Source organism: Coturnix japonica, chromosome 5 (assembly GCF_001577835.2).
Source record: "Coturnix japonica isolate 7356 chromosome 5, Coturnix japonica 2.1, whole genome shotgun sequence".
Taxonomy (NCBI): domain Eukaryota; kingdom Metazoa; phylum Chordata; class Aves; order Galliformes; family Phasianidae; genus Coturnix; species Coturnix japonica.
In genome coordinates, this window is record NC_029520.1 from 5360191 (window position 1) to 5374905 (window position 14715).

General features: G+C 36.3%; 1 long non-coding RNA gene across 1 annotated transcript; it reads left to right on the forward strand.

Annotated features, from left to right (window-relative positions):
- Positions 1 to 1692: 1692 nt before the first annotated feature.
- Positions 1693 to 12825, forward strand: LOC116653526. The gene is made up of 3 exons (XR_004307563.1): positions 1693 to 3711; positions 4615 to 4710; positions 12745 to 12825. It is a non-coding gene; the product is annotated as an uncharacterized LOC116653526 (long non-coding RNA).
- Positions 12826 to 14715: the final 1890 nt, after the last annotated feature.

Here is a 14715-nt window from a genome sequence, read left to right on the forward strand (position 1 = left end):
TTAGCTGGTTCTAATTCTGTTTGTAATAATACCAGAAATTACAGCCCTGGTTACTGAATTTCAATGCAGAACTCAGGACCACTTTTCTAAAACCTCAAGCATGATGGGAGATCTAGAGAACACCCGCTGCATGAATTTAATGAAAGGATTTCTTGGTTTAAAAAGAAACTTATGACCAGAAATGGTCTCCTAACATGAAGCTTTTAAAGAACATAATTTTGTTTCTCTGTGTTTATCTTTGATAGGACAAAAAATAATGAGCTTAAACTTCAGCAAGGAAAATACAGATTAGCATATAGAAAATCTCTAATGCTGACTGTGAGAGCATTGGAAAGATTGTGGATCTGCAGCATTAGAGTTCTGCAACCTGACTGAACAAACTTCTAACTGCTAATGTAGTTGGAAGAAGTTCTTTTTTTGGAGGAAGGAAGAATTGATTATATGTCCCCTTGACTGTAGTCAGAAGACTAAGCTTGATCCTATTCAGATTTGCATTTTGCAAAGCTGTTTCCTTCTCACACCAAGCCAGTGCAGCTGAAATTCTAGTAGCAACTATTACTGAATTTATTGATGCCCTCTCGGAGAAGACTAAACATTTCTAACTTTAGTAAGATGTTATATGATCTAGTTAGAATTTGCCTGGTTTCTTAGTTATTCACCAAATGTATTCCTCAAAAATATTTCCCTTGTAAGGGGAGTTGTGAAAGCCCTTTCCAATATAATGTTGTAGTCTTGTCTCTCATTGGAGTAGTAATGTTTCAAATAACAGAGTTTGGTAAACAAGTAATCACTGATGTTGGGGCTCTACATAAAATTTCTCATAAAAAGACATTCCAATTCTTCCTATCCCTGACACTGTGATCAGTGATGGCATGCAGCTCGGTACGGCCTTGATGTTGGCAGTTGTTCTGTGAAGAGAGGATGATTCTGCTTAGAGTGGCGGAAAGAAGGATGTGAGCAAAACTGTGGAATAATGTTACATTGTGGATGTGTGTGATATATTATGGCTGAATGTTGAGGTATGTAGGACATGACAACACTGAAATTTCTACACTAAGTAAAGGGAAGTCTTTCATAGAAAACTCCTTTAAAAGCACCCCCAGGCAACACCTGTTTAAGAATGTAGCACATAACGCAATAGAAATTTCACACATGCAGAGATGAATTTTTTTTTATATAGCAAATGAAATTTTTCCTTTCCTGACATCACTGTTTTCTGGAAGCTGGTCCTGTTTACTCTCAGTGGGATTAGGATTTGTGCTTTTGATTCAAGATTTGACTTGTGTTCATTTGCAGGCTGCAGAACTGTGAACGGACAAGTTGACGGAAGGGTAGGAGTTCAAATCTTTGTTCTTATAAACACTACAGTGAGGATGGATGGCTAAAATAGAAATGCAGTTCCTAGCTGTTTTATCTTGCATTGTTCAAGACCATACAATGTTTCTCTTACTGAACGGTTTTAAGGCAATCATATTCTCTTACCTTTGATTTTAAATTCTGTTTAGTCTTAGGGAATACTATTATGGTATCACACATCTGACCCAATTGACTTCTGAGGAGACTAATGACTGTCAAACATAGCAAGACATATTTTGTCTTCCTTAGTCTTGTGTCCTTGTGCTTAAAATACTAAACTAAATGAAGTCTATGTGCATGTTTAACAGCCACATTATAAACAAAACATTAAAAAATCAGACAACGCTGTTAAAAGCCAAATTGTGACCTAGTGTCAGTCAGTATTGTTCCTTTGGAATTGGCTCACTTTTGTGAATCTGTAACATCTGAGCTTATGAACCACTTAAAAAGTCAACTATAGCCGCATGGTGGAGAAATTACTAAACTGCTGCCTAAAATGAATAAAACTGTGCTTATCTTCCAAAGAAATGTTTACTGAAAGACACTTTAAGGAGAGTTCTGGGTAGAACTGTGGAGTGTGCAATAAGATTTTAAACTTTGTTTTATAGTGTTTAGTTGTTTCTTCCATATATTCCTTAATGAAGATGCCATATTAAAGCTTTTTGTTTTTATTTAGCTGCCTGAATGTCATTGAATGACTCTGTAATGCTTGGACTAGTACTTTTTAAACCCCTCGCACATTACTGTCTTGTTTCAGAGAAACACAGTAAATTGCACGTTGTCATAAATTAAGTACAGGAGTGATGCAGTTAAATTGCTCTGTGCTCTTTTAAAACCTGTCTTAGTATAATTTACCTGGCTGCTTCTAATTTTAGCTAATACTTTCTTTCCCCCTCATTTTTAATACTGCAGAAGAATCTATCAATAGACTGGTCATTTGTATGCTTGGCACTTAACCTGGTGGTTATAAAGTATGAATTATTGAGAGAAAATATATCCGTTCCAATCTGTCTCTCCTAAGCAATGTCTGCTCTTTTATTTTATACTGAGATGTTTATCTTCTTCACAGGTCTTCCAGCTAGGCTAGTTTACTTGGACTGTTATAAATTATTTGCATTGGAAACATAGAGTCATGATATTTAGTTTAGATACATCTATTAATCTAAAATTAACTAAAAAGAAATACTTTTTGGTTAATGAGAAGCTTATTGCACTGGTAGTTATTTTCCGTACAGCCTTATTCTACACCTCACACTATGACTGTATCAGATTCAAAGGTATTAAAGTAAGAGTTATTATGGTCAAGAGGTATAAAAAGCTCTTTATTTCCTGAGGCTTTAAGATGTCGGTTGGCCAAAGGATCTGTGTGTTCTTGTTTGGATCAGGTGCTGAGAGAAGAAAATGAGCATATACAGCCAAAAATCCCCAAGAGAGACATATTTTAAATTCTGGAAACACAAAATAAGTTCCAGTCCTGATTTTTAAATGCAACCTATTAAAATTTATCTTCAGCCATGACTTTCTCCTGTAACTTCCCTGCCTGCGGTGACCTGGCTTGGTCTCTGTCTGCTTGCAGTGCCTTTGTAATTTGATGAATACATCCTAAGACACAGCGTGGTCACACATTGCTGTACTGAAGCACCACAGACATTTTATACATTTAGGGAAATAAATGTAGGAGCTGGCTGAGTAAGCAAATATGTATTTTTAGACACAAAGGCAAGCAGTGTTGGCCTAGTCCCTGCAGGCCCTCAAAAGAATTGTCATACTGTTTCATTTGTAGAGAATAAATAGATACAGCTATTATTGCACCCTAATTCAGGCAAAATCCAGCATGGTTGGGGTGACAATGCACGCTGTGTTTTCTGCTTGACTTCAGTATATGCTGTGTGTGTTTCGCAGTAGCATTTTCAATGAAGGCTAGAAAAGGAAAGCTACAAACTACTTTCCAATATCTCTGAATTCTTTTACATCTGTTTTCTAATTTTGAGCTCAGGGAAAAGAAGTTGCTAATATAACATGTGGGAGTAAAGAGATTTAGAGAATAAGAGTGAGATATGCAAGGTCGTACGGGTGTTAAGGTTAAGATAATTTTAGGATGTGAATGGAGGGGTTTGATCCATGTTATTGAATGCTTTATTTGAATTTAAAATGATTACTTGCTGTACATGGTTTGTTTTGGTCAGCAAAGACCATGCAACTTTGTTTAGTCTTCCCAAGGCATGATTATTGGCCACCATGCTCATGAGCTGAAAGGTGTTGTAGTGGTTGAATAGCAGCAGATGTGGAAATGAAGAAGAGAACAAAACCTTGAAAAGCAAGACGACTTTTTGCAGTGTTCCTGCTTCTCCAGAGGTGAGTGTTGTAAATATTTACTTTATCTGTTAAGTTTGTGGGACATAATCACACTACAGTATGAAACCAGTATTGGTAATTATGAGAAGTGAAATTAGAAACAGCTGTCCTGTCATGATCACATGCACTTACTACATTTGGACTTAATGGTCAGGCTGAAGCAAAGCTAAAAATTATTCTTCACACTTGCACAGAACTTTTCAGTTTGTGAGGAACCTAAGCTATCCTCAGAAGCTGCAATTATCCTTTTTTGGAAGCAGAATAATGAACTGGATGGATTATTGGCTCGTTCTGCTACGGCAGTTCAATTGTTCCAAGGAAGTATTAAGATGTCATTCTTCTTGCCTAGAGTTTGCTTTTTCCTTTACAGCTTTTGTGATAATCTTCTGTGGTTGGAAAATAGCAACAAGCTTGTGAAGAGTTTTCCATGAGAAAAGATGAATGCTATGTTTATCTTGTCTCTGCCAGTGTATTAGTGAACAACTTTTTATCCTTTCCAGAAACCTTTCAGTAAGCAGAGTGTCAACAATTTCAGTGTTGGCAATATCCTGTTAATGTCATCCAATGTATCTTAGGCATAATGGTTGTCACTTGCAAAGACTGAGTTTGCTGCACTGTACTTTGTGAGCCAGGACAAGGGGGAAAAAATAACAGATGGTGTTTCCAAGGCTGTGATCTAATTGATCTCTACATCTTCCCTCCAAGGCAGTCCCACACCAAACCCTTGGCTTCACCTATGCATGTTTCAAAGGAGTTTACTTCCATGTATGTATAATTCCCCACAACTTATAAAGTGGATATTGCTCTTTCAGAATCTTCATGAAGATTTCCATTTGCCTCAAAAGTATGCTTTTGAATTAAATCACATGATTTTTCCTGCTTATGCTTTGGTTCTCATTGCAGAGTGGTGTCAGTGTGCATGAACTACCTTCATATGAAATGAAAATAGGCTGGAGGAAGCGCCCATGAGCACAGTTAATGTCTTCCTTCCAACTGCAGGTACAATCAACACCTAGATTACCAAGACCAAAGCTTAACAAAGTAATACCTAATACAGCATAACTTGTGTGAACACTGGACCCTCAGCGCCAACTGATTCTTCTGTGGATTTGTTTGTATGGGTAGTTATTATTTAATAAAGTAGATGTAACCAGTCCAACAATAATGATTTAAAATACAGGAAAAAAAAATAAAAAATCATAAGGCCAACAGATGATACTCACTAAGCTGAGAATCTGATCCTCAACTGTATGACTAACAGAAAATATTGTTTGGAAAAGAAAATCTGTACTTTGGGAACTTCTGTGCAGGTTAAGCTCTTTGTGGATGTGCGCTCTGCTTTTCCATCTGCTATTTTGCATGTTAAGTTTAGAGTTTTCTGTGTAAATGAAAGATAGAATCGAATTCAAAATCTAAAGGACCCATAATAATGCAGTTAATCTTAACTCCTCTAGTTTTGTAATTAGACTCTTTATTTGTATTTTAAAATACTATATGACTTGAGTCCTAAATCTTCTGAATTCAATAGAAAACAGCCACTTAGTTGCTTCTAGTGTAATATTCATGAGTTTTTGAGTGGAAAAAACAAAATACAGAAACAGGATTGCTGCTGTAGAAATGGGTAGTGCTGTGTTCAGTGGAAATTTTGGGTTGTGAGTCATTAGAATTCTTTTCAGGCTGATTTGTAGACAAGTGTTTGTCATTCCAAGCTTTCCGTCAGTAGTGGTTTAATTAATTTTTGCCAATTGTTGGTTTTTAAGTTCTTACCCATTTGATCCTATGGGGGAGGCAGATTGCATAGGGACATGTGTGCAGTACATTCTGGTTATTGTTTTTATTTGTTTCCTCATTGATGGTTATAGTCTTTCCCCATTCAGTTGTGCATGCCTGATGTTTATATACTAAATCTATATTAATTTATGGAGAACTTCTTGGATTTGAGCTACAGGGAATTGCGTTTTCAGAAGTAGCTGCATGACTGGTGGCAGGAACTACATTTAATAATTACCCATCTGAAAATCCATTTCTAATGAAGCTCTACAAAGTTTTATCATGTATTGGTGTAAGGCATAAAGGGTCTTCAATTTAAGTCCTGAGTTTTATGTGTAATTGACATTGGTGGATAAATGCTTATAAAAGAGAAGTAAAAGTTCTCTTCATCTTTGAAACTGATCCATTAGATTCTTATTCCATTCTGAAGCATAAGTAGAATTACTACTCCTGAAAGATCGATATGTAGAACATAGGAAGATAACAGTTTTCTATCTAGGGTGGACTTTTGTTGGGTTGTATAATATGCAGCTACACAAACTTCATTAGAATAAGACAAAGTTGAAATCAACTGTCAGTTGTACAAGATATTAAAACAAAGGTGAAAACAATGCAAATTTCAACTCCAAAGTTTGACTTTGCTGATTATTGCTGATTACTAAGGTCTTTTTGCATTGTACAAAATATATCTGCTATACCGCATTTTCCAATCCAGCCTATTAATGCTCATTCTTTATTATGAGTTATTTGTCATTCACAAAAACTGCAAATGAAATAAATTCAAGATGGGGCAAACTTGTTGTGTAGCCCTGCAGTGTTTGTTATCCTGCATCTGTTTAACATCCACGTATGGAACGAGGCAGGAGAGCTTTTTATGAGTAGAGATGAGAACAGCGCCGGTCAATAGTCTTTGGGTTTTAGATAAGAAGGTTCTTATCTCCAGTGGAAAATAACCTGCAGCATGTTCCTTACACAAAATAAATACAACTAACAGTTTTTGATCTCTCGCTCTCCTCCACATAATGCCATGCCTGTGTATAAACATCAAAACGAAAGTATAGATTAGTGTTATTTCAAATAATGTTGATTGAAAAGCATCTGTTTGCTTTTAATATTGTGATAAATTAAGCATGATCAGAATGTCTATCAAAGCAGACATGAATAGTATTAGAATGCTCTTGTCCTAGTACTGCATGGTTTTGGCTGTTAAGTAGTAACCTACCATTACTTAGCACGCTGATTGTACAGAAGATTTCAGAACTACAATGAAATAGTTTCGTAGCTTGTTTTTTTTGTTTTTTTTTATATTTCTCATTAATGATGTGCTAAGCGTGGAGGCTGGTTGTAACAAAAATACTCGTGGTACCCAAGGCTCATTGAAACAAATGTTTGAATCAACTTCCCAAAAAACTGTAACTGGAACATTATTGTTTTTCTAAGTAACAGTCTTGTGGACTCTGTTGGGTTGTCTTTTGTAGCACCAAAGAGAACAGCAACTTCTGCGTAGTCTACTACTTAGCCTGTTATTTTTAGGCTTTAAACTCTCGAAAATCTTTCTTCAGTAGCTAAATATATATCATTCATAGAAGCTAGGAAAGCTCATATTTCCCAGAATGTAGCTTCTCTAACTCAGTGATTCTATATGACTATCTAGAGCTTTGTTTCTGTATCTGCAGCACTTAGTACATTCCTAAAATGGGCTTTTTTTTTTTTCATCCTGTTGTGATTTTTAATGAAATCTCAATCAGTTTTGTAATACTGAAGCCTCTATCAATTTTGGTTGCCTTCTGACTACTGTTTGCAATTACGATGACCATATTTATGGGGAAAAAGAGTAGAAAACAGTATTTATAATGTTCCGCTTTGCAGAATTACTGTCATGTGGTGATTTAAAGCCATTTTAAGTGCAGATGTGGCACTCGCTTCAATTGTAAGATAGTATCTTTTTTACAGAAGAGCAAATGGAAACAAGTGACAACACTGTGCTCCTAATGTAGGATATTGGATCATTCAGACAAGCCACATTTTTCACTACAAACTGAAATAAATCATCTTGTTTATTTATGTCCGTGGAGACCTCATGGGAGAATGCTAGATCTCTTACCACTTCAGTTAGTCTCAGAGTGCTTGAAAATACATGCTTCTAAGATATGCAATGGGAAATACACATTTTTTCACAAATCGTTCAGCACTCTGTTTCTTGGACTTTGCTAAGAGCTCATTTCATCCGAGTAGCAAAAAGTAATACTGGTAGAAAAGAATATGAATTGGTTTTGTGATGTATGACTTCTTTGTGTCTTTGTACCTACTGGAACATAGCAACAGACACACAGTTGACAGCATTCCCCCTTTAACTGTGAAGATGGTAATAGGAGGACAGTCATTCTCATGGTGATATCTCTCTCACTAAAGCATTTCCAAGTAATTATCTTGGGGAAGAGGGTGAAATGCTCTTTGCTGTGGAGAACCTCCAAGATTTGCTATGCAGGCAAAGATGAGATTATAAAAGGGGTAGTTAATAAGGTCTGTTATTTTTGTCTGGCAGTGCACTGTAAACTACCTTTCAGCTATAAGAACTTGATTTTAGCTAGCTCAGTATCTGGTAAACATTGCTGAAGTTAACGCTTTCCAAGTTATCAGTGCAAAATCATTGGTAAGAATTTGATGTTAATTGGGAAGTGAGTATAGAAGCAATAAAATCAAGAATTGGATTCCTTATAGTCTATCTGCTGAGTGTGCTGAAGCACCTGAAAGTAGTTGATGCATGTTATAAAAACAGTTTTTGTGGCAATTGTCCTCACTTAAACTCTTCATTGCTACTAACCTCAGGATATGTTTTTATCTGAAGTGGGTGTGAATTTTTTAAGGTGACTTTTATGCACTGATAAATATCAGATATTATAAAAGGAAGGTGTGCGCTGTGGCTTTTTTCTTTTCTATTTTTGTTTTCCCTCTGTGTATTAGCAAGCACAAAATACTCCCCTGCGAAAAATGCCAGGGACAGTTTAATACATTCTGCCTTTGTGCAGGCAGACCTGGTAATCAGTGATGCAGTTATAGAAATAAGATTAATGTGCATCTTCATGGCTTTTATTAACCAATGGGACAGAAGTCCTCAGTAAAATTAGTTTTCAGCTCCAGTGATCCTGAGCTTTTACTGACTTAGAAGTAATTGAAGGGACAGTACTCTCTTGTTTTACTTGAGACCCAAACTAGAAGACTGAATCTTACCCAAAGCACACCCCTCTCGGTAGAAGGAGAAGCGAATGGAGGCAAACTATCATCTGGTGGCTTTTTCCTAAACTTGCTCCCTTTCCAGTCTTAAACATAGTTTGTAACCAGGTACCAGTGGTGACTCTGTGTTAAAAGCAGCAGGCTGGAGTCTCTGCTGCACTCTGAAATGCCAAGGTCCTTTTTGGAGTAGGTTTTCCTCTCCATTGTGTATGAGTTTGGAGAAGAAGTAGAGGAAAGATAAAGGTCCATTCTTCATTACTTCATGCAGCCTGTACGTACATAATAAGAAATTTGAGAGCAACATTTCTCCAGTTAATCCTTGTGGAACATGTATGTTTTCTTATCTGTGAAAGAGCTGTTGTTCACAGAATCCAGCTGTTCACAGCGGTGGTGGATGCTCTGTCCCTGGTGACATTCAGTGTCAGCCTGGACGGGGCTTTGAACACGGAGCTGTAGGTGTCCCTGTTCATTGCAAGGGCACTGGACTAGATGAACTTCAAGGGCTCCTTCCTACTCAAATGGCTATATGATTCTTTGTGCTTGGACTGGGGAGGGCCTCAGCAGGACAGGGGCTGGTGGAGGTGACCAAACAGCCTGGGTAACAAAGATTGCTGCAGGTGGGCTCTTCTAAAACTGACGAGAATAATTTGGTCTAGAAAATGTCCTTTTTTTCCATGTCTGTTCTAGTTCAAGTTCTGTCCCACAGTTAGCACATTCCCCTTGCTGTCTGCCCTATTTGGTGGGTATGAACCAAGCACTTTGTTCTTTGATGATTTTGTGGTGTGAAATCAACAGTGCCACCTTCCTGGCAGCCAGTAGGTGCCACTTTGACTTGAGGTGTCAAATTGTTCATCCTGCCTGGAATACAGATGGAGAGAGAAACTCCTATGTTACCAGCAGGGCTTTCTCACTGCCTGATCTCGCACTCCTAGCAGGGTACCTGCATCTCTCATTAATGACTGAAGCGTTTTAATTTTCTGGCTAAGAGATTTATTTTATTTTTAAATCTTTTCTATCTATCTAACATTACTGAAAGTTCATTCTTTCATTGGATTTGTTATTTTTCATTTGCAAAAGTGAATTAGAGTTTCCTTTTAAAATATTATAATATAAGCTGACACGCTTTCTAATTACCCCTGAAAGCAATTTAAAGTTAATGTGTTCTTTGTGATCTTTCTTAGATTTCTTGCTAATTAAATGTGATGCATGTATATAGCATGGCATGAAGTTTTGGAGAAGTTCTAATAGCAAATTTAGATTGTTCCAGAGACTAATTATTATTGTTGTTTGAGAGAGAATAATATTTTAGGAGCTTAGGAAGCTTTTCTGAAACACTGTTCTGAAACTGTAGAATATTAGAGGAGTAAAGGTACTGTGCATTCAGCTGGGGGTACAGCAGGACTGTCAACCTCTGCATAGTGTACACTTGAATTCATTATTTCTGAATTAACAAGGGAAAATTCATTTCAATGCCGGTTTTTGAATATGCAACATGTCTTTTGAACTAATTCATTAATGCAGTGTGACTAGCACATTATATTTATTCTTTGGCATGAAGGTTGGAGGTGGTAGGAGAACCATTTCTAATGGATAGAAACATTGGGGATTCAGGTATCTCACATAAGTCCCTGTGGATTACTAACTCATTACTGAAGAAAGACAAAAAAGCTTCCAGGCTGATATCCTGATCTAAATAGATGGAGAAGCATTCAAAAGCAGAGATGTATATGGTGTGAGGTTGCTGGTTATTGTATGAGGCTCAAACAATCTTCTGTTGGCTTGTAAACTACTAGATCTAGCATTATTTTAAAGGAAATAGCATGTACTTCTTAGTGGGTGCCTTCCATTTTTCCTTTTGTACAAACATTCATTATTATTCCACAACAATTACTTCTGCTTTTTGAACTAATTTCTGAATATTCTCTAATGCGAACTTCTGAATAGCTTTTCTGTAGTTCCTCAGGAACTGAAGGCTTTAAGGTGGAAATCACTTTTAACAGGAAAGAAATTTTTGTCTTAAAACAAAGTCAGGTCCTATTCAGTGTGATTCTCTTATTAGTCTCTTTGTTCCAGCCTATGCAGAGGAGAACTATGTTAATGGGAGTAAATAGCAGCTTCTGTAGCCCACCTCCCTTCCACATAATTTGTGTGATACATTGTAATGAAGGAAGTTCTTCCCTAAAGCCACACGTGGAAGAGGAAAGATTATATAGTCTGACCTGTAAGCACTGGAGCACTGCTCAGTTTAGCTCTCTATATACTCTGGCTAGTTTTGCAAGACCAACAATTTCATTTTTTCAAATGAAAACAAAACAAACAAACAAAAAAAAAACAAAACAAAAAAACCCAAACAAACAACAACAAAAAAAAACCCACAACCCTGATAATGAGCAAGCAAGAATGTATTATTTTAAGGTTGTAGCTGGGTATGTTTTAACTTACAAATCAAATCTGTCTTGTTTGTTTTTCATAGAAGCCACAGGTGAATATCACAGTGTTCAGAACCCAACAGCGTGATAACCCCAGGCAAATATTGACCTCTCTCCTCTTGAGTAATGAGTAGAAGTAATCTTTGTGATCTTACTCAACAATTAATTATAATGACCGCAGTGCCATCTAAAACATGGAAAGTATTCTTTCAATGCAGTTCTGAAATAACACTACCGTTTCTTAGACTACAGAAGCAGATATTTTGATCCTGGAAAATAAGTAGCATTGAAATGATGATCCAAAATACTTTGTAAGAGATTTTTTGGGTGTGTTTTTCCCACTCTTAAGTTTAAAAAGGGAAAACTGAAAATACCCTTATACATAAATGTGACTAAATTTTAAAGATACATCGTGGGAATCACCCCCATAAGTTCGTGGGTCCTTGAATTCTGTTTGTCTTTTTAAGGCCTGTGTCTTCCATGTTGTTACAATATCTGCAGAGCTTTTCAGTAAACTAAGAACTGCACCAGTTGTTCCACTGCGCATGAGTTCCTATGGTGTTTGTTATGCAGTACGTGGCGTGATTTTTGGGACGGGATTTGCTGGAGTGTACCTGTACCATCTGTCTTTCTTTTCAGTTCCTAAGTTCTTTGTTCTTTTCTTGACAATTCTTTGCCATAAAACACCATGTACTGTAAACTGCGAGGTAACATATTTTGGGCTAATTGAAGCTGGAACTGTGTAATAATAGTCCAAATTTTAGACCTGCTCTGCTACAATTGCAGATATTTCAACTATAATCACAATATAGGAAGCAATGTTTCCTACATTTTTTTGTGTATCTTTATAAATAAGACTCTGACTGCGTTGAACCAGGGTTGAAGAGGATAGATGCATGTTCTTCAAATGCATTCTGAACTCTGTAACCAAGAAAAAGAGAAAATAAGTTATATTCTTCTGCATGGAGTCTGGTTTGAGAGTTTTAAAATGTTATGAAGCCTTGACATATTGACAGTGTGGAAAGCAGTATGTCCTGTGTTCTTGTGGTTTGTATGAGACTGGCATGGCTTTTTTTTTTTTCTTTTAAATATGTTCTTTGCTTTGACTTCAGTGAAAGCTTGAAACTGAACCCAGCACAGGCTGGAAACCTAAAAAGGCAAGCAGAACACTTTTCCTGTATTTAAAAGAAAATTAAGTGGGAAGCATGACTGAGGTAGAAGAGACTTGCTTTATGACTTATTTATGAGTGAAGTGCCAATCTATGGATAACAATACTGTTACTGAACGCTGAAGGTTCAGAAAGTCATTCTTTTACTTATATTTGTGCAGTGCTATGTCTAAAAAGAACTGCTGGTGCAAACTGGAGTAATAATGCCACCTATATACCTATTACTGTATTCTACTGTAGTGGTCAAACTGTGTAGTTCTGGCTGAAAATCACATAAATGGAATATCATGATCTGTTTCTTGTGAGGCCTCAGAGCACATGTCCTCAAAGAGGTGAGGCATCGCAGTCAGAGTGCTATCATTTACTTATCACAGATAACTGCCTGCTGACGTGCTATGTTTCTACTTACAAATATTTATATTGCCAATCAGGTGGAAGCATGACAGAGAAGTTTCCTGATCTTTCTGTATAAAACAGCCTGAATGTAAGCCACTGAAAATTTCCTCCAAAAATCATGGGTAAGTTGTGAGCTAAGACTTAGTGACCAATTTTTTTCAGTGAATAATCATAAATATGTTAAAGAAAACTGTGATAGTTTAGAAGGTAATTTTTAAATAGAAGTCAAATTGTTTATGTTACTGTGAACTCTTCGTAAGAAACAGTTCTTAACATACTTATAGCATGCACTATGTGTTGTATATAAAGAGGGTGTGTTGTAACTAGCTACGTAATTCACGCTTCTTATTGAGGCAATTTACTATTTATGGCACAAGTGAAATAGTGTATACCTGATGCACTGTAGGTCACTCCAATCTCAAAAGCCTAACTTATAGGAAACATTCTTTGATTTATGTTTTGAATACAGAGTATCTTTGTTACATTTAACCCTTTATGTTTTTAGAATACTACATCTGCAGTCTAACGTGAACAGAGTAGTGAACCTCATATTCTTGCTGCTCATGCTGGGCTGAGTTTTTATTTGTACTCAAACAGTTGATTGCAAGTAACGAAGGCCAAAAACATTTTATATGATTTCAAGTTTCTGCCAATGAAGGCTGACCTCATTTATTTCTCTAGAAATAGCTGCAGGGTATAATTGAATGTTTGCAGACAGTTGAGTCAGAGCACTGGAAAAACAGTCTAAGCAAAGTACAGCGAACTGGAAAGTAATATATTTCCTAGAGTATAACACTAACAATTATATTCACCTTTCCTACAGCGTATGATTGACAAGCTAAATCTTTTTACCCATTTGCTTATTTTTACAGGATTAGGAAAACCCTACACTCGTTTCTAGGCTGAGTGAATTATCTATTAATAAAGGGAAGGCCTATCGTTTCAGCACAATGATCAGTTGCTTTATTATTGAAGAAAAGATATTTCTGAACTATTCTGAGCTATTTCTGAGCTCATGCTTTCTTTTAACAATCACTGTAGTCTTGTTGCAACAATTGGATTTACAAAACAAAAAAACATCTGTGATGCTTTCTCTTCCATGCAGAATGGAAGTCAAATAGTAGTCCAGCAAAGTCATATTTAGCCCAGTCTTATCTTCAGTTATTTTCCTTATTTTTTCCTTTTTTTTTCTTCCTCTGTTTTCCCCTCACTCAATTGTCTTCTAAGCTTTCTTTTCTTAATTCCCCCCAAGATTAACACCCCCACCCTCCCAACTGAAAAAGCAAGATGGCTTTAAGATGATGTGATGATACTGCTTTTATAGTATAGGCACTGCTTGGTTTGTATTTATTTTCTATGTTTTCATGATTGTCTTATTTTATTTATTTATTTATTAATTTTTGACAGCATAACTTCTTGCTATTATTTATTGCACGGGGCTATAATTTTCTGCAAGTTGTATGTGTATATGTTCAAGAACAGCGTGTAAAATAAGGTACAAGTAATTGGCATGTTAGGAAGGGGTTAATGTTTTTTCTGAAATAATGATGTTCAGAACAGAAAATTAGAGGTACGTAATATGATGATGTTGCTATTGTGAATACTGAATACTCTTTCTAGGTAGAAAAAGACCCCTTTTGGTCTTTTTAGTTCCTTTCACATTTGTTTCCTTGTTGAGTGTTGAAAAGTTTCATTCAAAAGTTGATGCTGAAAAAGCATCAGCCTCTATTAGAACCAATTTATTCCTTCTCTTTATTTTTTCTGTATTTTCTGAAGCATTCTAGAAATGAGAATTGATTTTTATTTTATTTTTTTTCTACCATTGAGGTACTACTGCGGCTCAGATACATCTCATTTGAAACTATTGCAGCAACCGAGAAGAATCTTTATCCCTCTGGAAAACAGAAGAAATACATGTATCAGAGTGAAATGTTGCTGAAATTAACTAAGTGTTTTTAGCACAGAACTAGAATCCCCAAGAGAATGCTTGAAGATTTTCAGATCAT